At 38.7% G+C, this 21,484-nt stretch overlaps 2 non-coding genes across 2 annotated transcripts; one reads left to right on the forward strand and one right to left on the reverse strand.

Annotated features, from left to right (window-relative positions):
• Positions 1-893: 893 nt before the first annotated feature.
• TRNAS-GCU (transfer RNA serine (anticodon GCU)) lies at positions 894-981 on the reverse strand. Its single transcript has one exon. It is a non-coding gene; the product is annotated as a tRNA-Ser (tRNA).
• Positions 982-9,926: 8,945 nt separating this feature from the next.
• On the forward strand, positions 9,927-10,000 carry TRNAR-CCG (transfer RNA arginine (anticodon CCG)). The gene has a single exon. It is a non-coding gene; the product is annotated as a tRNA-Arg (tRNA).
• The last annotated feature ends 11,484 nt before the right edge of the window (positions 10,001-21,484 follow it).

Genomic DNA, 21,484 nt, shown 5'->3' on the forward strand with positions numbered 1-21,484 from the left:
CTGCTCTTGAGCTGAGAATTAAACCTCTAAAAGGGTTGATTCATAAATCATCATTTAATACCTATGCGAGAGCTGGACAAAATTATAATATAGTTGAAGATTTATCTCATCCCCCTTCGGCTATGTCTACTCTGGAGGTTTTTCAGAATTGTCCCACTCAGAGTAAGTTTCTATTAGTATCCATTGGAGGAGTATACCCCTCATATTTAGGTCTCATTTTGTTCAATAACGAGAATTATACACCTAAGTTTCCACCCCAACTTTCATTTATGATTCAAGTCATGGTTAGAGGAAAAAATGTTTTCCACACCATTTTGGACAAAGGTTCCTCTACTTGCATAATGTCAATGTCATGTTGGAAAGCTTTAGGTTCTCCATCCATTAATCTGTGACCAACAACACTCAAAACCTTTGATGGAAGAGGATTTAAGCCTTATATGATGGAACATGTTTGAAACAATTTTGTTCATACATAATAACAGGGAGAGGCAAAGATATTTTATCGTTTGTATGTACCAATACACAATGTAGGGATTGGTCCCATTTATATTGATAAAAAAAGAGGAAAGAAATGAGATATTCTAATCCTTCCATTCGTTCATGAACGATACCTTTGCAATTTATGGACTAAGTCAGATATAATTTTTGATGAAAAAATATCATTTTTCTACTAAAGAGTGGAGCTATTACTGTTCCATAAACAGTAATACTTTACTGCACTGCGGGAAAGAATAAAATACTGAGTTCAAATGCTCAGTCAAAATGATAACTTTATCATTTTGTGCTATGCAATGAAAAAAAAGGTCAAAATAGGAAGTCTCTAGGTTAATGGGCCTTTTCCGTTCCGTAGAAAGATTCGGGGTTATTCGTTTTCAGGATCAATAGTGGACGAACGGAGAGAGAGGGATTCGAACCCTCGGTACGGATGATCCGTACTACGGATTAGCAATCCGCCGCTTTGGTCCGCTCAGCCATCTCTCCAAGATGGAAGAGTTCATGTGTAACAAAATGAATGGTGGAGTAAAGGTGTATATCATAGTATGTACAGATTGTATCGGCAATATAATGAATATTGCCATTATTCAGTTGGATAAAGAACAATCCAGTCAATTGTATTGTTCATTTCGTTAAAAATAGTTCTGTATGACTGATTTTTTCTGCTTTTCTTGGCTTGGCCGATGGCCAGGCCAAGAAAAGGAGAAAAAATCAGCAGTCATATACTGCTTGACCTAATTTGATAGCTAGAATACCTGCTGTAAAAGCAAGAAAAAAAGCTATCAAAAATTTAAGCTCTACCATATCTTCATTCCCTCCCCAATGAGTTTGATTAAATGTGTTACATGGATTAGTCCATTTATTTCTCTCCAATCTAAAATTTTATTATCTAGATATTGAAGGGTTCTCTATCTATTTAGGGTTCTCTATCTATTTTATGTATTATTGTAAAGATATCAGTTGCTCAAGGCCATAGGTTCCTGATCGAAAATACACCAATGGGTAGGAGTCCGAAGAAGACAAAATAGAAGAAAAGTGATTGATCCCGACAACATTTTATTCATACATTCAGTCGATGGAGGGTGAAAGAAAACCAAATGGATCTAGAAGTTATTGCGCAGCTCACTGTTCTGACTCTGATGGTTGTATCGGGCCCTTTAGTTATAGATAGATAGAGCTTTGGATGGATCAGAGATCCATCCAAATATCGTTTAACTATTTAAGTTGATAATGTAACGAATAAAACCCACCTGTATCACTAAACTATACACGCCACAATCCCATTGAAGGATATTCTGTCACTTCTTTCCTTCCACATTTGAATCCAAATTCCGGAATTCCTTAATTCTCTCTCTTCTATTTCCGAGAGAGAAGAAAGGATTCTATCCATTCTAGTTTTAGAAATTCTAGGTTGTTCTTTCTCTTTATCAAGGAATTTTTTTTTCTCAACTCCTCTAATCTTCTAATTGAATTCTTTCTAATTCATTTTAGAAAGATCTTCCTCTTCCAGGAAGAAAAAGAGCCATAAACTGGAATGGCTCCATATTCTTAGCTCTCAATCTTTGTTGATCTCTTATAGTAATCACATCTTGAGGTTTGCAAGGGTAACTTGGTATATTTACCATATGGTCATTGACCCGGATATGTCCATGATTCACTAATTGTCTAGCTCCGGGAATGGTGGGAGCCATACCCAATCGAAAAAGAATATTATCCAAACGCATTTCAAGTAATTGCAGTAGGACCTGACCCATTGAGCCTTTGGCTCTTCTAGCAATACGAACATATTTCAGCAAATGCTCTCAGGCATAACTTTTCTCCATCCGTTTCGTATCAGCTCAGCCCGGAGTTTCCAGTATAGCGATCCTTACCCTACGAGCTACTATAATATATGTTCTCAACTTGATATCTATAAAGATAGATGGATCATCCATATCCAATTTGTTGTCCATCTACCATAGTAGACTCACTCATTCATATATGATGAGGGGGTCCTTTTAACTCAGCGGTAGAGTAATGCCATGGTAAGGCATAAGCCATCGGTTCAAGTCCGATAATGGGCTCATGTTTCCCACGAAGAAAGAAGGCTCGGGTGTCCATTTCTATTACATAGATAGAAATATTTTCACCGAAATATGAAAATTACAACAAATCGGATTCGGATCCAGTCCGTTTTTTATCTTCTTTTATGAGGCGAATGACGGGAATTGAACCCGCGCGTGGTGGATTCACAATCCACTGCCTTGGTCCACTTGGCTACATCCGCCCCGGAAAAACCAATTTATCTATCTACAGTCATTTCTTCCAAGAATAAAAAATGAGCTAACATTTGTTCTTATGTGGGTCATCGGTGACCTCTGATAGGAGATCAAAGCAAGATCGATGACTAACTCTCAACTCTCGAACAAGTTGTATGGCTTATTATCAAATATGTGATAAATATGAAGTATTTTGTATTTCTCCCGGAGAAATATCCCGATCCCATCTTCACTCCGTTATTTTGAATGTGAAAGAAGAACCTTTCTTCTTTCGTATCGATCCTTTGTCTATTCACTCATGGGCGATAATTATTGTTTTTCCCTATTAGATTTTAGTTTTCAACTAACACAGTTTTGTAGATTGGTTCGGTACATCCCACGTTATTCGAGTTGTAACGAACGGGCCATAACCATTAAAATGGTTCGGTGTAAATGGAATAGATTGAGATCTATCTCGATATTTATTGTATGTTTTATCTTGATACTAAGATCTTGTCCATCTGAACAACTCTGGGTAGGGTATTTGATCAGAGAGTCGTTGTTTGAAATGATCAAGGTTGTGGCTGTGTCGACAAGTTCGACCCTATTCGCTTACCATATATTCAGATTCGATGAATCTAGACCATTTGAACTTGTATCCTTCCTTCTCGTATTAGAAGGTATAGGGTTTTCCAATCTGGAAAATTTTGTTATCTTACATGCACGGTTAGGATACAATCAAGTTCTTTGTTATATTATTATGCAGGTTATGGGACAAAGATACAAATTTAAAGGCTCATCTACCGACGGAGATAGTGAACATTTGATGAATCAAATATAAATTTGATTGTTGTCCTTCAGTTAATTCGTTTGAAAGTTTAGATCAAGCGAACAGAATTGGTAGGCGTCAATCGATCCATGGAACGTATCAAATCTTTCACATATAAGTTCGTTATGAGATGAGCCCACTCATTTCACAATGATATAAAATCATTTCAGATAGATCTATTGCCGAGTAGAGATCTATTTGTAACGGGGCATAAAGCAGATTCTTTTGGGTCATTGTCCACATAATTTCTGGACAAGGGGTAATAGTTTCTTTCTTTTGTCCCAACCCAACAGACTTCTTTATTCTATTGTTTGTTCCAGAACGCATTCCATGAAATATGTGTATTCTATAAAATAGTGGGGTAGATTAAAGCAAACGCTGGTCCAGATGTAGATCTAATATGCATAGCTGGTAGATTGCATTTTTGTGATATGTTACCAGAACGGAACTAGAGGCAAGGAAGAGTGTTTGTCCCAATATGAGAATCTTGGGTCTCAAAAACCGTGTGATGATCTTAGGTGAAGAAAGAGAACGAACCAAAGGTTCGCCTTTAGCTAGGATGGATCAACTCCAGAGAATTTCTCTGCCCAGGTATTTGGAATATCCGTCGTACTTGCCACTTCTATGGTTCAAAAATAGGCTCGATTTACTGCACATAACTTATTGTAGAGAATCCTAGTTGATCAAGATCTTCACCCCGATATTTAGCAAAGGGATAGATACATCCGGGATTTTCGATTGAACGGAAATTTTGTTCAACCCCAACGGAATGCGTTGCGTTTGGATGGAGCTAAAAGTCACATGTCCGATCGATACTTTGACTGCTCTATGGATTGCTTGGAACATATGATATTCGAGAGAACTCTCGAATTTTTCGAAGAACTAGCGATAAAAAAAATAAAAATTGTTTATAGGTTTGATCATCTGGTATCGAATCAATCTCGATCGATCCAAAATACTAATATGCCTGCTCTGGTCCAACGTTCCCATCCATCGATCTAGATAAGGACATGAGATTGATATGATCTGAAAGACTTTTCAAGGCCAAGTCATAGGGACAGACTATGAGGGGATATATATAAATAGTATCACTTAGTGGAATGTATAGGGCTATACAGGCTCGAACCGTAGACCTTCTCGGTAGAACAGATCAAAGTTCTTATTATCAAAATAATTTGAACTGTTCCAAGAACCCAACATGCATTTTCTCGCATTCGGCTCTTTCATTAACTGATGGAAAGATCGGTTAGTCTGCCATTCTCCTCTTTCTGGTAAGATACTAATATGGCTCCGTGTGCTCCAAATTCTTACCCTTCGGAAGCAATCCCAAAGTTATTCAAAAGGTTTTTTTGACGTAGGTCTGCCTTGCTCGGGCATAGATTGACTCAAATAGAGTCTCTTCTATCGCTCCAAAAGTAAAATATGACACTTCATACACCTAAAAGTTCATAGAGCGAAAAGAATCTATTTTGAGGTCCCCGTATTATACTCATTATGCCTGGCATTGAACAGAGCCGAGATTGACCATATCAATTAGATCCGTAATTCGAATCAGATCGAACTTAATCTTTGTCATGCTATTGTTCCCCAGAGAAACAAATTTATAGAGTAAGACTATTTCACATAGAATCTATTTTGTGGATCGGACAAATCGATAAACTCTCCCGAAAACCATTGGTGCACGTGTAAACGAGGTGCTCTACCTTGTTGAGCTATAGCCCTTCCTTGCCAGTCTTGGTGATACACTACTATACTAACCAGATGGATCACTTTATGTCAAGGTAGATATTTCATGATCCAATACTATGATCTAATACGTTCCAATAAGTTTGATCTGTGCCAGGGACACATACATTGTCTATACATTTAATTTGATTTCGATTTAGAATCGTTTATAAATCCAACTCTACCTATGAGAATAAATGACCCACTTAACTCAGTGGTTAGAGTATCGCTTTCATACGGCGAGAGTCATTGGTTCAAATTCAATAGTTGGTAAACTTATTAGATGCCATCGAGTTTTCAATGGTATCTAATAAGTTTTACTCCACGTGTTTGGATCGAGGCGGAACATTGAATCCATTTTTCAGATCATTATAGAAAATGTTAATTAGAGACAGGAGGGGCTAGCATTGATAGCCTCTAATCGGGTTCTAGCCCTTTTCAGAGCTAAATCAGCCTCAATTGGTTGTCTTTTGCCTTCGGCTCGAGCTAAGTTAGCTTTAGCTATTCGAAAATTTTCCTGGGCTTCTTGGGGATCGATGTCAACATCTCTCTCTGCATTATTTACCAATATAGTTATTCTATCACTGTCTATCTTGGCGAAACCGCCCATCATAGCATAGTGGACCACTACCCATTGAGACGTATTTTCATAACTCCTATATCTACAGTTGCCACAAGTGAAGCATGATTGGGTAATACGCCAATTTGACCACTATTAGTAGATAGAATTATTTCTTTAACTTCTGAATCCCAAATGACTCGATTAGGAGACAGTACACGAAGATTTAGGGTCATTTTCAGAATTAACTTTCCATGTTGGAGTTTATAGCCTTCGCGGTAGCTTCATCAATATTACCCACCAAATAAAAAGACTGTTCGATAAGACCATCTAATTCTCCAGAAAGGATCATTTGAAAACCTCTAATTGTTTCCATGAGACCCACATATTTGCCCGGGGAACCTGTGAATACCTCTGCTACGAAAAAGGGTTGTGATAGGAATCGTTCAATTTTTCTTGCTCTTGCCACGATTAAACGATCTTTCTCCGATAATTCATCCAGTCCAGGAATAGCTATAATGTCTTGAAGTTCCTTATAACGTTGTAAAGTTTGCTTAACCCCTTGTGCAGTTTCTAATTTTCTTTGCCACGATCCAAGGTTGGAGCATAGTCGATGTTGAATCTAAAGGATCCACTGCTGGATAGATACCCTTCACAGCTAATCCTCTCGATAGTACGGTAGTAGCATCTGAATGTGAAAATGTCATAGCAGGAGCAGGGTTGGTCAAGTCGTCAGCAGGTACATAAACTGCTTGAATCGAGGTTATGGATCCCTTTTTTGTGGAAGTAATTCTCTCTTGCAAAGAACCCATTTCTGTGTTAAGAGTTGGCTGATAACCCACGGCGGAAGGCATTCTGCCTAATAGGGCGGATACCTCTGATCCCGCTTGGACAAAACGGAAGATGTTATCAATAAATAAGAGTACGTCTTGCTCATTGACCTCTCGGAAATATTCGGCCATGGTTAGAGCAGTTAAACCGACTCTCATGCGAGCTCCTGGTGGTTCATTCATCTGACCATAGACCAGAGCCACTTTTGATTCTGATATTTCTTGTTCATCAATTACTCCTGATTCTTTCATTTCCATGTAAAGATCATTCCCTTCATGGGTACGTTCTCCTACTTCTCCAAATACAGATACCCCTCCATGAGCCTTAGAAATGTTGTTGATCAACTCCATAATGTGTACTGTTTTACCCACTCCAGCTCCTCCAAATAACCCAATTTTTCCCCCACGGCGGTAAGGAGCCAAAAGATCTACTACTTTAATGCCTGTTTCGAAGATAGATAATTTTGTATCCAACTCTGTAAAGGCGGGAGCAGGTCTATGAATAGGAGATGTTATGCAAGCATCTACAGGACCCAAATTACCGACAAGTTCTCCAAGAACATTGAAAATTCGTCCAAGAGTAGCTCCACCAACTGGAACACTTAAAGGAGCTCCCGTGTCAATCACTCTCATTCCTCTCGTCAAACCATCTGTAGCACTCATAGCTACAGCTCTAACCTTATGATTTCCTAATAATGTTGTACCTCACAAGTAACCTGAATTTCTTGACCGGCTGTACCTTGACCCTTAACTATCAATGAATTGTAAATATTAGGCATATTACCTGGAGGAAAAGAGACATCCAGTACTGGGCCAATGATTTCAGCAATATGTCCCACATTTCTTTCTACACGTGCGGAAACCCCAAGAACAAGAGGATTTTTTCTCATACAAAAATGGAAATAATTTCCATGAAGAATATATAAATATGATTTTGCCAATATCATCAATAAAAAAAAAAATGTTCCATATTGGGTCGATCAGACCAGTAAATAATAAATGGAAGTTACCACCTTGGTAAAATCCAACTTTATTGAAAAGTTTAAATTCATCCATATTTGGAATATGAAGTAGGTAGATGGATATGAATAAGGATCATGAGGAAGTCTTCGATTTATCTATAACTAGAACCAATTTATCCATAACTAAAACCGAAAATACTTCAAAATTATGTCCAGATCATCTGTGAAATATGAAACTTGATATTCATGACCTTTCTCTCATTGATCATTATCTCTTCTCTTCATACACACATCTGTATATGTATTTTCGGACAATTCGCACCATTATGGTCAAAGGTCCATTCGGTTCCTTGATTTCATTCATGAACTAGTTTAACCACTGAAAGGTTCTCGGGTCAATCCATGGAGGAAGAACTTCAAGAGCAAAGATTGGGTTGCGTCATACATAAAGAACATTATACAATGAGAATGTATCTAGCACCCCAATAACGGACGACTTTTTGTAGGATATTTCTGTAAAAATTGATTGTTTACGTTCGGTCCATGTCGAGCAGACCTCGTCCTTGCGAGAAATAATTATTAATAAAGGACGGACTTATGTCACCAAAAACAGAGACTAAAGCTAGTGTCGGATTCAAAGCTGGTGTTAAAGATTACAGATTAACTTATTATACTCTTGAATATCAGACCAAAGATACAGATATCTTGGCATCATTCCGAGTAACTCCTCAACCCGGGGTGCCACCTGAAGAAGCGGGAGCAGCAGTAGCTGTTGAATCTTCCACCGGTACATGGACCACTGTTTGGACCGATGGACTTACTAGTCTCGATCGTTACAAGGGGCGATGCTATGACATCGAGCCCGTTCCTCAAGAGGAGACTCAATTTATTGCCTATGTAGCTTACCCCTTAGACCTTTTCGAAGAAGGTTCTGTTACTAACTTGTTCACTTCCATTGTAGGTAATGTATTTGGATTCAAGGCCTTACGGGCTCTACGTTTGGAAGATTTGCGGATTCCCCCTTCTTATTCCAAAACTTTTCAGGGTCCACCTCATGGTATCCAAGTTGAAAGAGATAAATTGAACAAATATGGTCATCCTTTATTGGGATGTACTATCAAACCAAAATTGGGTCTATCAGCCAAAAACTATGGTAGAGCAGTTTACGAATGTCTCCGTAGTGGACTCGATTTTACTAAGGATGATGAGAACGTAAATTCCCAACCATTCATGCGCTGGAGAGATCGTTTTGTCTTTTTTGCGGAAGCAATTAATAAGGCTCAGGCTGAGATGGGTGAAATTAAGGGACATTATTTGAATGCTACTGCAGGTACATGTGAAGAAATGATGAAAAGGGTAGTATTGGCAAGAGAATTGGGAGTTCCTATCGTTATGCATGACTACCTGACGGGAGGTTTTACCGCAAATACTTCTTTGGCTCATTATTGCCGAGAAAATGGCCTACTTCTTCACATTCACCGCGCGATGCATGCAGTTATTGAAAGACAAAGAAATCATGGTATGCATTTCTGGGTACTGGCTAAAGCATTGCGTATGTCCGGTGGAGATCATATTCACGCCGGTACTGTAGTAGGTAAACTTGAAGGGGAACGAGACGTAACTTTAGGGTTTGTTGATCTACTGCATGATGATTTTATCGAAAAAGATCGAAGTCGTGGTATTTACTTCACTCAAGATTGGGTATCTATGCCAGGTGTTATGCCCGTAGCTTCAAGAGGTATTCACGTTTGGCATATGCCTGCTCTGACCGAGATCTTTGGGGATGATTCCGTACTACAGTTTGGTGGGGGAACTTTGGGACATCCTTTGGGAAATGCACCTGGTGCAGTAGCTAATCGGGTTGCTCTAGAAGCTTGTGTACAAGCTCATAATGAAGGACGTGATCTTGCTCGTGAAGGTAATGAAGTGATCCGTGAAGCTTGTAAATGGAGTCCTGAACTAGCTGCTGCTTGTGAACTAGCTACTGCTGATGTGATTGATCGCTTGTAATCCAGTGACTTTCATTCTACCAATCGGACTCGGCCCAATATTTTACTACTACCCCAAATATTAGTCCAAATCGTGAGCGGAGATATGGGATTTCAGATATCAATATATGGAATTTCCATATATTAATATCTATATATCAATATCTATGTAGATATTGATATATAGATATTTCCAAGGTTAAATATCTCAAACAGAGTTATTTATGAAAAAAAATTTGGGTCAAGCATTCGATAACGAATCCTATTCATCCTTTACAATGATCTTATAGATCATTCGATAGGGTTGGTAGCTCAGTGGATCAGAGCTCATGGTTCCGGACCGTGAAGTCAAGGGTTCAAATCCCTTCTAGCCCAAAAGATGTTGTATTTTAAATGAAAATTCCTTTCCATCGCGGTATAGGAGAGAATCTTTCTTTATAATAGAATAAAGTATTCTATCATAATCCTGGATCGATACTTCAGATTCCTAATCAATAACGAATGGAAATGATTTCTCGATGATTCATTCCACTATTGATTAATAATTTTCATCATTGTATTTATACTTATACGACTTCTCTTCATACAAAATAAGATAGGAAAAGTAACAATTTTCACCTTTATATGGAATGAAAACTCTATGTCTATAAAGGAGTGGTTCGAAGACAAGCGTAAAATAACTGCATTACTAAAAAAATTGGTCGAAAGGGATAGTAAGGATGCCAATGAGACGGAGAAAAACAAGAATAAAAGTATTGATTATGCTAAAATTAAGAAGTTATGGGCTCAATGCGATAATTGTGAGAACTTACTATATCTCAGATTCTTGAGAGAGAATCAAAGTGTTTGTAAAGAATATGGATATTATCTGCAAATGAATAGTTCAGATAGAATAGAACTTCCAATTGATCGTGACACTTGGCGTCCTATGGATGAAGACATGTACACTCTAGATGTTCTACAATTTTATTCTGAGAATGAACCTTCTCATTCTGATAATCTTAATTCTGAGGATGAATCTTATAAGGATCATATAACTTTCTATCAAATAGAGACAGGTTTAATTGATGCTATTCAAACAGGCATAGGTCAATTAAATGGTCTTACTATCGCACTCGGAGTTATGGATTTTCAGTTCATGGGAGGTAGTATGGGCTCTGTAGTAGGTGAGAAAATAACCCGTCTGATCGAGCGCACTACCGCAGAATCTCTTCCATTAATTATGGTGTGTGCTTCCGGAGGAGCACGTATGCAAGAAGGAAGTTTTAGTTTAATGCAAATGGCTAAAATAGCTTCTGCATTATATATTCATCAGAAGGAGAAAAAGTTGTCATATATATCGATTCTGACGTCACCGACAACTGGTGGAGTGACTGCTAGTTTTGGCATGTTGGGAGATATTATATTGTCGAACCTAAAGCGTACATTGCATTTGCAGGTAAAAGAGTAATCGAGCAGACATTAGGTCAGAAAGTGATTGAAGATTTTCAGGTGACTGAGCATTTATTTGGTCATGGTTTATTTGATCTGATCATTCCACGTAATCTCTTAAAAGGTGTTCTGAGTGAACTATTTTGGTTTTACGTTTTATGGTCTTCCTTGTAAATAAATAAAAAGAAAAAAATGAACGTTGAGTTTCCTTATCAGGAAAAAGGATCAAATCGAGTTCCTTGTAACGGAAGTGACAGTGATACAGTTTCTTATTGCGGCGAAGGAGAGAATTTCTTTTCACCCCCTTCTTATTAACAATTTATGATCCTCGAGCCTATACTAACAATCCATATAGCCAATTCTCTGCTTTCAGAAATCAGAGAAATTTTGGTCAGGATTCATGTTCTTCCACTATTTTACTTATATAGTAAGTGTTCTAATGGATCTCTATGTTGTAATATAGAACTCATTGTTGAACTCATCGAGATCTTATTAAAAAAAAAAAATTCCCCAACTGGAAATGCTTTTTTATTATTTTCGGGAGAGACGGGGAAAGGAACAACGAACACTTGCATACATGTATTCTATGAAGAAGGACGAATGGGACCGCTTATTTGGTCCCATCACTTATTTGACCTTATAATTATTCTTTGTAATATGGATAAACATTTCATTGATTAAGTAAGGTACTCGTTCTAACCTAATCCCTAACCTACTCTCTAACCTACTCTCTAACCTACTCCCTATCCTACCCTCTATTTCGGTGCCTTTAGTCGGCTTATTACTTCCGGCAATTACAATGGTTCTTTCTCATCTGTATATTCATAAGGACGAGATTTTATGAATCTGATCAAATCAGATTTAATAAATGGGTTTAGATCTTTCAATTGCAGAACATATAGGATATCTATATCTATTTTAGATGATATAAGATAGAACTCTTATAGACACAAAATAGGTATAAATATCCAAATTATATATATATGAATATGGATATTTGTTCATATTCATATTCATATTCATATACATATACAGATAGGATCTACACATATGTCAATAAATAGGTATGGGTCAATATGTTAATGTGGTCGGTTTTCTTTTTTCATACGGTATAGATATCTATTCTAGGAGATATTTATACTCCACTGATCCAATGTTGTTTCTAAAATTGAGAAATTATGGAAGGACCCATTTGAAATGGATGGTGAGAATGGACAAGAAGACAAACTTGGCTGATTTAACTGAAAATTTATCTCTCTATATAGATAGTTCATAAGAGTTTGGGAACCAAAGGATAAAATGGTTGGCTATTCCCTCAACTTCAATAGGATGGAATTGAATACAATTTTTTATGAATCGTTGACCCAAATGGCTCTGGATAGAACCTATAACAGGGTCTCGAAAAAGAAGTAATTTCTTTTGGGCTTGTATCCTCTTTCTGGGTTCACTAGGATTTTTCCTAGTCGGGATCTCGAGTTATTTTGGTGAGAACCTGATACCCCTATTGTCATCTCAGCAAATACTCTTTGTTCCACAAGGAATTGTAATGTGTTTTTATGGTATTGCAGGTCTGTTCATTAGCTCTTATCTGTGGTGCACAATTTTGTTCAATGTGGGTAGTGGCTATAATAAGTTCGATAAAAAAAAGGAACTGTATGTCTTTTTCGTTGGGGATTTCCTGGAATAAATCGTCGTATTTTCCCACGATTTCTTATGAAGGATATTCAGATGATCAAAATGGAAATTCAAGAAGGTATTTCCCCTCGTCGTGTTCTTTATATGGGAATAAAGGGCCGACAAGACATTCCTTTAACTCGTACTGGTGATAATGTGAACCTAAGGGAAATCGAACAGAAAGCCGCTGAATCAGCCTGTTTCTTGCGTGTATCCATTGAAGGGTTTTGAAATCAGGGGTGTCTTTATCCTCAACATACATTCAAATGTAAAAACATTTGAATATATGTCGAGGATAAAGGAACATGAATAAATATCCAATCAGGAAATAAATATTCCATTTTCATACAATGAAATATTTATTGAAATTTCATTGTATGAAAATGGAATGATATAGGATCTTTACGAACAATATACTATTTTTATGAAATAGTATAGAAAGAGGTAATATAGAAAAAGCAATAAGTTAAAATAGAACTGGTACCAGTAGATGAATATGATGTCTCAGAAACAACAATTACTAGATAGAGTGGTCCGGTGATCCAGGTGGATGTTGGTGGCCACCCACCTATCCCATTTGGACCCCCACAACTGTCTCTTTCAGCTTTTTCAGTTTCCTAAATTGTAGCACAGTTTACTATTTTTAGCAGTTTTTCGGGTCCTGAAATTCCGGAGCTGTTTTGAGGCCCTAAACGACGTTTTTCTGGGAATCTGGGGCAACATCGGTCCATGGACCGATGATGCCTCCCAAAGTGGTAGTACTCGGATAGATCTTTCTAACGAGCTATCGTATGCGTCAAACGGAGATCGTATGCCAAAGTTACGACCCCGGGAAATTGATGTACCAATTTACCCAAACGGGGCCCACAATTTGGCGTTTCATCTTCTAGGGTTAGGTTTTGGGATGTGAAGGGTTTTCTATTGTTTCTCAACAATAAATAGGCCTTTGAGCCTCATTGTAACACAGTTCGGAACAGTTCAGAGGCATGTAGCCATCACATCTCTTCTCACAGATAAGCTACCATAGCCCTAGCTGGTTTATTTCCATTTCTGGTTGTAAGCATATTTCAGTATTTTCCATTAATGAAATGAAGTATTATTTCTGCTGCATATCTGTATTTATGGTTATCTCATCTCTGTATTTATGGTTATCTCTGTAATCTATTGCGTTTCTGTTTAAATCTGGATCAGTGGTATCAGAGCGGTCTGCTTTTTCTCTGTGTTTCTTTGCATGTCCCCAATGAGGTCGGGATATAAGGAGTTAGGGCTTGAACTGGTCGAACCTTTGCAAGACCAGCCTCGCAAATCCCGACGGCCTCCCATGGCGGATGAGAAGAAAGACGAGGGGGCAGGAGATCCTATCAAAATCTTGCTCGAAGAAGCGCTCGAGCGGCAAAGGAACGCGATGATGGATAGCTTTGCGCAGATTCTTCAGCGGCTACCCAGAGAAGACGCATCGGCTTCCAACAGCGACTCTGGAAATGCCACACCCTTCAAGGTACAAGTTAATTTTGAAATCCCCATCTTCGAGGGTCAAATAGACGCAGATGCTATAGATAAATGGTTAAATCTGCTAGATGGGTATTTTTCTGTTCATGAATTTTCAGTCGAGAAAAGATTGTTTTCGCTCTTCTCAAAGCAGCCCCCCACGTCAAGGACTGGTGGGAAACATACTGCGAGCAGAAAGATGAAAGAACAGGCTCATTATTTTCAGCCGCACCCACTTGGAATGACTTCCGGGATGCCATCAAGGAGCAATACTACCCTGTCGGAAGCTATGAGGACAAATACATCAAATGGACCACACTGCGGCAGGGACGAGACCAATATGTGCCAGAGTTCACAAACATTTTTCATACCCTTCGCACATAGTTGGGTATCAAAGATTCTAAGCTGCATCTGGTACTCAAATACCGTGGATGCCTGCACAAATACATCCAGGAAGAGATGGTGTTCTTGAACATCTCCTCACTCGGCACGGCGTACCGATACGCTGTTAAAATCGAGCAAAAGTTCAAACAGAAGAAGCGAGACTTTGGATCTGCAAATCCGAAGCCCAAAGGACAAAGCCAAGGTGGGGTGACCCAAGACAACCCGTCGAAGCCGTAAGAAAAGAACAACACCACGAAGCCGAAGAAGGACACAGGAAAGTGGTGTGAGTTCCACAAGAGTCCCACTCATAACACAAGTGAGTGTCGGACCAAGCAGTCACTGGTGGCCGAGTTGAAGGCTTCTGAATCAGATGCATGTTCTGATCCTGAGCCAGAACCCGACAAGGGGAATGGCAAAGGGAAGCAGATCATTGATGCAGATCCCAGCGCCACTGTTGCCACCGCCAAGATCCAGAAAGATGAGCCCGAAAATCCAGAGGAAGGGGAGCGTCTTTTCCACTCACAGATGTGGGTGAAGGGTTCGCCGCTACAATTCATTGTCGACAGTGGCAGCCAAAAGAACCTCATTTCAGCAGAGGTCGTGAAGCGGTTGGGCCTACCGACTACACCACACTCACAGCCGTACAGTATCGGGTGGCTTCATGAAGGACGAGATCTCAAAGTTCGCCAGCAGTGCCGCCTTCCCTACAGCATCAAACCCTTCACAGACGAGGTATTGTGTGATGTTACACCTCTGGATGTTTGTGATGTATTATTAGGCCAACCATACTTGTGGAGGCGACATGCTGTGTATGAGTCAAGGCCTCGTGCTGTCATTATTTCTTTGAATAATTCATTATACAGGATACCGGAGGTAGCCCCACCTACCGCCACATCTTTGATCACTACCAAAAAAGGCAGCAAGCTCATATCACAGACCAGGAAATTCATCTGTCTGGTTCACTCCCAAAATAAGGGGAAGATCGTTGCTACATCCATGACCCCTGCAAAGGGTTCCTCCATGCAGCAGCAGCAGCAAAGGGATACGGTCATGACAAAACACAGGAACAACTTCTCCTCACCCACATGGGTACCACACAAGTTTCAGGTGGGAAACAAAGTCTGGTTGCATCGACAGAAAGAACACCTTACCAGAACCCATCAGAAGCTCAGACCACTCCGACATGGTCCTTACAGCAGTACCAAGGCTATGGGGAACAATGCTTTGGAGCACATCATTCCTCCATTCCTTCGCCTGCACCAAATGTTCAATGTGGACCATCGTCGACCATGCTTCCCACCATCACTGGACACATCAGAGATTGCAGGACAAGTTCAGCAGATGGAGGAACTCAACGCAATGGGGACCATTGCTTCCTAAGGGGGGAGGAATGATCCAGGTGGATGTTGGTGGCCACCCACCTATCCCATTTGGACCCCCACAACTGTCTCTTTCAGCTTTTTCAGTTTCCTAAATTGTAGCACAGTTTACTATTTTTAGCAGTTTTTCGGGTCCTGAACTTCCGGAGCTGTTTTGAGGCCCTAAACGACGTTTTTTTGGGAATCTGGGGCAACATGGGTCCATGGACCGATGTTGCCTCCCAAAGTGGTAGTACTCGGATAGATCTTTCTAACGAGCTATCGTACGCGTCAAACGGAGATCGTATGCCAAAGTTACGACCCCGGGAAATTGATGTACCAATTTACCCAAATGGGGCCCACAATTTGGCGTTTCATCTTCTAGGGTTAGGTTTCGGGATGTGAAGGGTTTTCCATTGTTTCTCAATAATAAATAGGCCTTTGAGCCTCATTGTAACACAGTTCGGAACAGTTCAGAGGCATGTAGCCATCACATCTCTTCTCACAGATAAGCTACCATCGCCCTAGCTGGTTTATTTCCATTTCTGGTTGTAAGCATATTTCAGTATTTTCCATTAATGAAATGAAGTATTATTTCCGCTGCATATCTGTATTTATGGTTATCTCATCTCTGTATTTATGGTTATCTCTGTAATCTATTGCGTTCCTGTTTAAATCCGGATCATCCGGTTTCCCTAAAACTAAAACGCTTTTTTCCTCTCATCACGATCCAATTACGACTTTTTGTCGTTATCTCATTTTTCAAGAGCGTTTTTCATATTTGGAGATAACTGGGGAAATATTCGTAAAGGATCTAGTGATCAGGATTCAAAAGATCTTGGAAATAAATAAGACTTATGTTACTTCAAGTTATTCTTCTAAAAAAGAAGAAGATGAAAAAAATGAATAGATAATTGGTCCATATATAAATGATTTGGAATGATCTCCTTATGCTCCGTCTCACCCATTTTGAACAAACCTTTTACGTTTTTCCCGAGTATATTTTTTTGATCGGGATCAAACAATTACACAATAGATCAATCTATGGATCCCATACCTCATTCTATCACTCGTACTTTGTCTAGATTTCGGACAGAATTGACAAGTGAATCAGGTTCGTTAGCGATTCACGAATTGGAAGTGTCTGAATATAAAGCATCAGCTTCCCTACGATATCTCACATGTTTAGTAGTACTGCCTTGGGTAATTCCTATTTCATTACGGAAAGGTTTGGAGCCTTGGGTTACAAATTGGTGGAATACGGTTAAATCTCAGAATTTTTTTTATTATCTCCAGGAACAAAATGCTCTGGGAAGATTTGAGAAAATAGAAGAACTATTCTTGTTAGAAAGAATGGTGGAAGATTCTTTGGGAACACATTCACAATCTCTTCGTATAGAGATTCACAAAGAAACGATCCAATTGGTCGAAATGTACAATGAAGATTGTATCCAAATAATATCACATTTATTAACAAATCTAATAGGTTTTGCTTTTATAAGTGCTTATATCATTCTAGGTAAGAATAAACTCGCTATTATCAATTCTTGGATCCAAGAATACTTCTATAGTCTGAGCGCTACAATGAAAGCTTTTCTAATTCTTTTAGCAACCGATCTATGTATTGGGTTTCATTCACCCCATGGTTGGGAACTGATGATCGATTCGATCTCCGAAAGTTATGGATTTGCCCATAATGAACGAATCATATCTGGTCATGTTTCAAATTTTCTAGTCATCTTAGATACGATTCTTAAATATTGGATCTTCCGTCGTTTCAATCGTATATCTCCTTCACTTGTAGTAATTTATCATTCGATGAATGAATAAAGAATAGGTAGGTTGTTTTCTCCGACCGAAACAATTGAAACAGAATAATAAAGTGTTTTCTGTGTTCAGGAATTAGCTATTCCTCCCCTTCATTCTTCTCCTGGTGCGAGACTTCCGATTTCTTATTTTTAGGTTTGGTTGAATCAATATAGTAGCAGAATTTTTGGCAGGTAACTATGATAGCTACCTACTCTCACCCCAAAAATGATTTGGAACCAATAATTGAACCATGCAAAATAGAAATACTTATGAATGGGCGAAAAAGATGACTCGGTTAATTTCCGTCCTGGTCATGATACATATCATAACTCGGACATCCATTTTGAATGGATATCCCATTTTTGCACAGCAGGGTTATGAAAATCCCCGAGAAGCCACTGGACGTATTGTATGTGCCAATTGTCACTTGGCAAAAAAACCTATGGATATTGAGGTTCCACAATCCGTGCTTCCCAATACCGTATTTGAAGCAGTTGTTAAGATCCCCTATGATATGCAGATGAAACAAGTTCTTGCTAATGGCAAGAAAGGGGCTTTAAATGTAGGAGCTGTTCTAATTTTACCCGAGGGATTTGAATTAGCCCCTCTGGATCGTATTTCCCCTAAGATTAGACAAAAGACGGGTAATCTTTATTTTCAGAACTATCGTCCCAATAAAAAAAACATTATTGTAATAGGTCCTGTTCCCGGTCAAAAATATAGTGAACTTGTGTTCCCCGTCCTTTCACCAGATGCTTCTACTGATAAAGAAGCTCACTTCCTGAAATATCCCATATATGTGGGTGGTAATAGAGGAAGAGGACAAATTTATCCCGACGGGAGTAAGAGCAACAATACGGTCTATAGTGCTTCAGCAACAGGAAGAGTGAGCAAACTTTTACGTAAAGAAAAGGGTGGATATGAGATAACTATCGATAACACATCAGACGGTGGGCAAGTGGTTGACATTGTACCTCCAGGACCGGAGCTTCTTATTTCAGAAGGTGAATTGATCAAGGTCGATCAGCCATTAACAAATAACCCTAATTTGGGTGGATTTGGTCAAGGAGATGCAGAGATAGTACTTCAAGATCCATTACGTGTTAAAGGTCTTTTATTATTCTTAGCATCTGTCATTCTGGCACAGATATTTTTGGTCCTTAAGAAGAAACAATTTGAGAAAGTTCAATTGGCCGAGATGAATCTTTAGGTCTATAGATTTTTGAACATGAAGTTTACTTATTGATTCAAAAATTAATACCCCTTCGGAGCCTTTTATCCTTCTTCTCCCTTATATATTCTTGATAAAATGTTCATTTAGATCTAAAAATGTTCATTTAGATCTAAATTGGAATAAAATTGAAATAGGGAGTGACTCCATAAGCACTGGAACAGATCAACTTGTTGAATGATCCCCGATATGCTATATCGTGTACTATATACATGCCATTCCCTCCTTTCCTTGTCCAAACGATCCGGAAAATAGAGATAGATCGTAGGGAGGAGAGATGAGGAGAATAACTAAGCAATCTTGGAGAAGATTCCTATTTTCTCTGATCCCATTCTCCTATTTCATTATTCAAAGAACTAATTGGGTTTCTGATCTTGTCCTATTCGTCAATTCCTTCGTAATTTGAAGATTATTTTGTACGATATACTGAAAATTCCTAAAGAAGGAAGAGCAGACAAGTAAGGGGCAATATCACTCATAAAAAAAACCTATAAAACTTTTGATAGGGTTTGTTCCTAATGAGAGAAAATGAATAAAAGGTGTTTTTCCTCCTCTTTTATTTTGTACGCCAAAAAAATAGAAGAAAATATTCTATATGCACATTTAGATTCTCATAGTTCAGGTTTTTACAAAAACTTCGCATAATCTTCCATCAGATAAATGAGCAAATATTTAGTACTTAATATTATCCGTTTTTCTGTTGTTCCTTCGACAGATATTTAAATTTGATCGATCCAAATTTTTTCCGATCATATAGCGGAAGAATAGATTGGCTCATCACTTGACTGAAAGGCATTGAATGAAGTAAATGATAGAGTCATTTTATTTGTACGAATCTTCTCTTATAATTCAGATTAATATAGAAAGAATCTCAAAAAGAGATTTCGATAAGGCCTTACCCTTCAAAGAAGGGTAAGGCCTTATCGATTTTTCACTTTCGCATGTATACTATTTCCCACAGACAGTAAGTGCATTTCCCCTACTATAGGGATGACCCTAATCCGGAATATGAACCATAGAAAAAGCACCGAGTAGACCAATCACGATAATACTAGTTACAGTACCTATCAACCAAAGAGGGATCCTTCCAGTGGTATCGGCCATTTCTCTTACTCCCTTTCACATTTTCTTAAGTGGTCATACTCGAGACATAAACAATCATAGCATAGATAATTATGCGTATTGGATCTCTTCGAATGGAGTGAGAATATTATCATTGTTCCTAATTGAAAAAATAATTGGAGAATGGAACAGCAAGTACAAAAATTAGTAGCAACCCCCAGTAGAGACTGGTACGATTCAATTCAACATTTTGGTCGTTCGGGTTCGGTCGTGTCATATCTACATACTTCCTCTTCCTTTAGTATAGAGTTTATCGTTGGATGAACTACATTGCCGATATTGATCCCAAGAAAAAAACTGTAGGGATAGCTAGCCCGTGAACGGCCAACCATCTAACTGTAAAAATTGGATAAGTTCTATCTATAGTCATTAGTGCCTCCTAAAAAGATCTAGTAAATTCATTGAGTTGCTCTAATGGATCGAAACGGCCAGTTACTAATGGAACCCCTTGTCGACTTTCTGTGAAATACTCATTTGGCCAGGGGCTCCCGAACACATCATAAGCCAAACCCGTGTTTACAAATAACCAACCTGCAATGAATAGAGAAGGTATGGTAATGCTATGGATAACCCAGTATCTAATACTAGTAATAATGTCAGCAAAGGAGCGTTCTCCCGTATTCCCAGACATGCTCAGCTCCATCTATTATTGTAAAGTCAGTCAAGGGGGAATTGATCCCATGAAAGATAGAGATCAGGAAATGGAAAACTACTGATATCTTCTCCAATCCTTGTTCGATTGTCAATGTTATACCAAGGGTATCTTTAAAGTCTACTGGACCAGTATAGCTAGCTTTCTTCTAACACAGCAATACAATTTTGATGAGTATCGAGAAGGAACAGGATAGAATGATTCTGTTCCTGCCAGCAGTTATTCTATCTCTGTTTGGTCGACTAAATCCCAACAGAAAGAAGAGAATATTGCATGTTCCGAGGTCCGTCTGGGCGTAAGGAACCCCAACTCCCTCAATCGATGTTGTAACAATAGCATAGTGGAAATTTTTTATTGGAATTAGCTTCTGCATACGGGTGACTTTAGAACCGAAAAAGAGGATGAGTGCCGCTTGCAAAGGATATCAATCACTATCAATAAAACTCATGCAAAATATTATTCTTTTATATTCTTCCTTTTCATTCCGACATGACATTATGCCCGTGTAGATGAACCCAGTAATTCAAATTGCACAGGGATCATTGGTGCTACGCAAATGTATGTTGCTTTTCCAATAGTATCCGGCACAGATGGAGTTATGCCACAGACTTATTATATAGTACCTTGTATTAACGAGTAGGTGTTACTTATTAGATAAAACCAAGTGGATAGTGCAATAGAACCTAGTCAATTTTAGGTATGTGAAATTA

This window comes from Pinus tabuliformis, chromosome 3_2, assembly GCF_031772625.1.
Source record: "Pinus tabuliformis cultivar Carrire ecotype Pingquan chromosome 3_2, CPIR1, whole genome shotgun sequence".
Taxonomy (NCBI): domain Eukaryota; kingdom Viridiplantae; phylum Streptophyta; class Pinopsida; order Pinales; family Pinaceae; genus Pinus; species Pinus tabuliformis.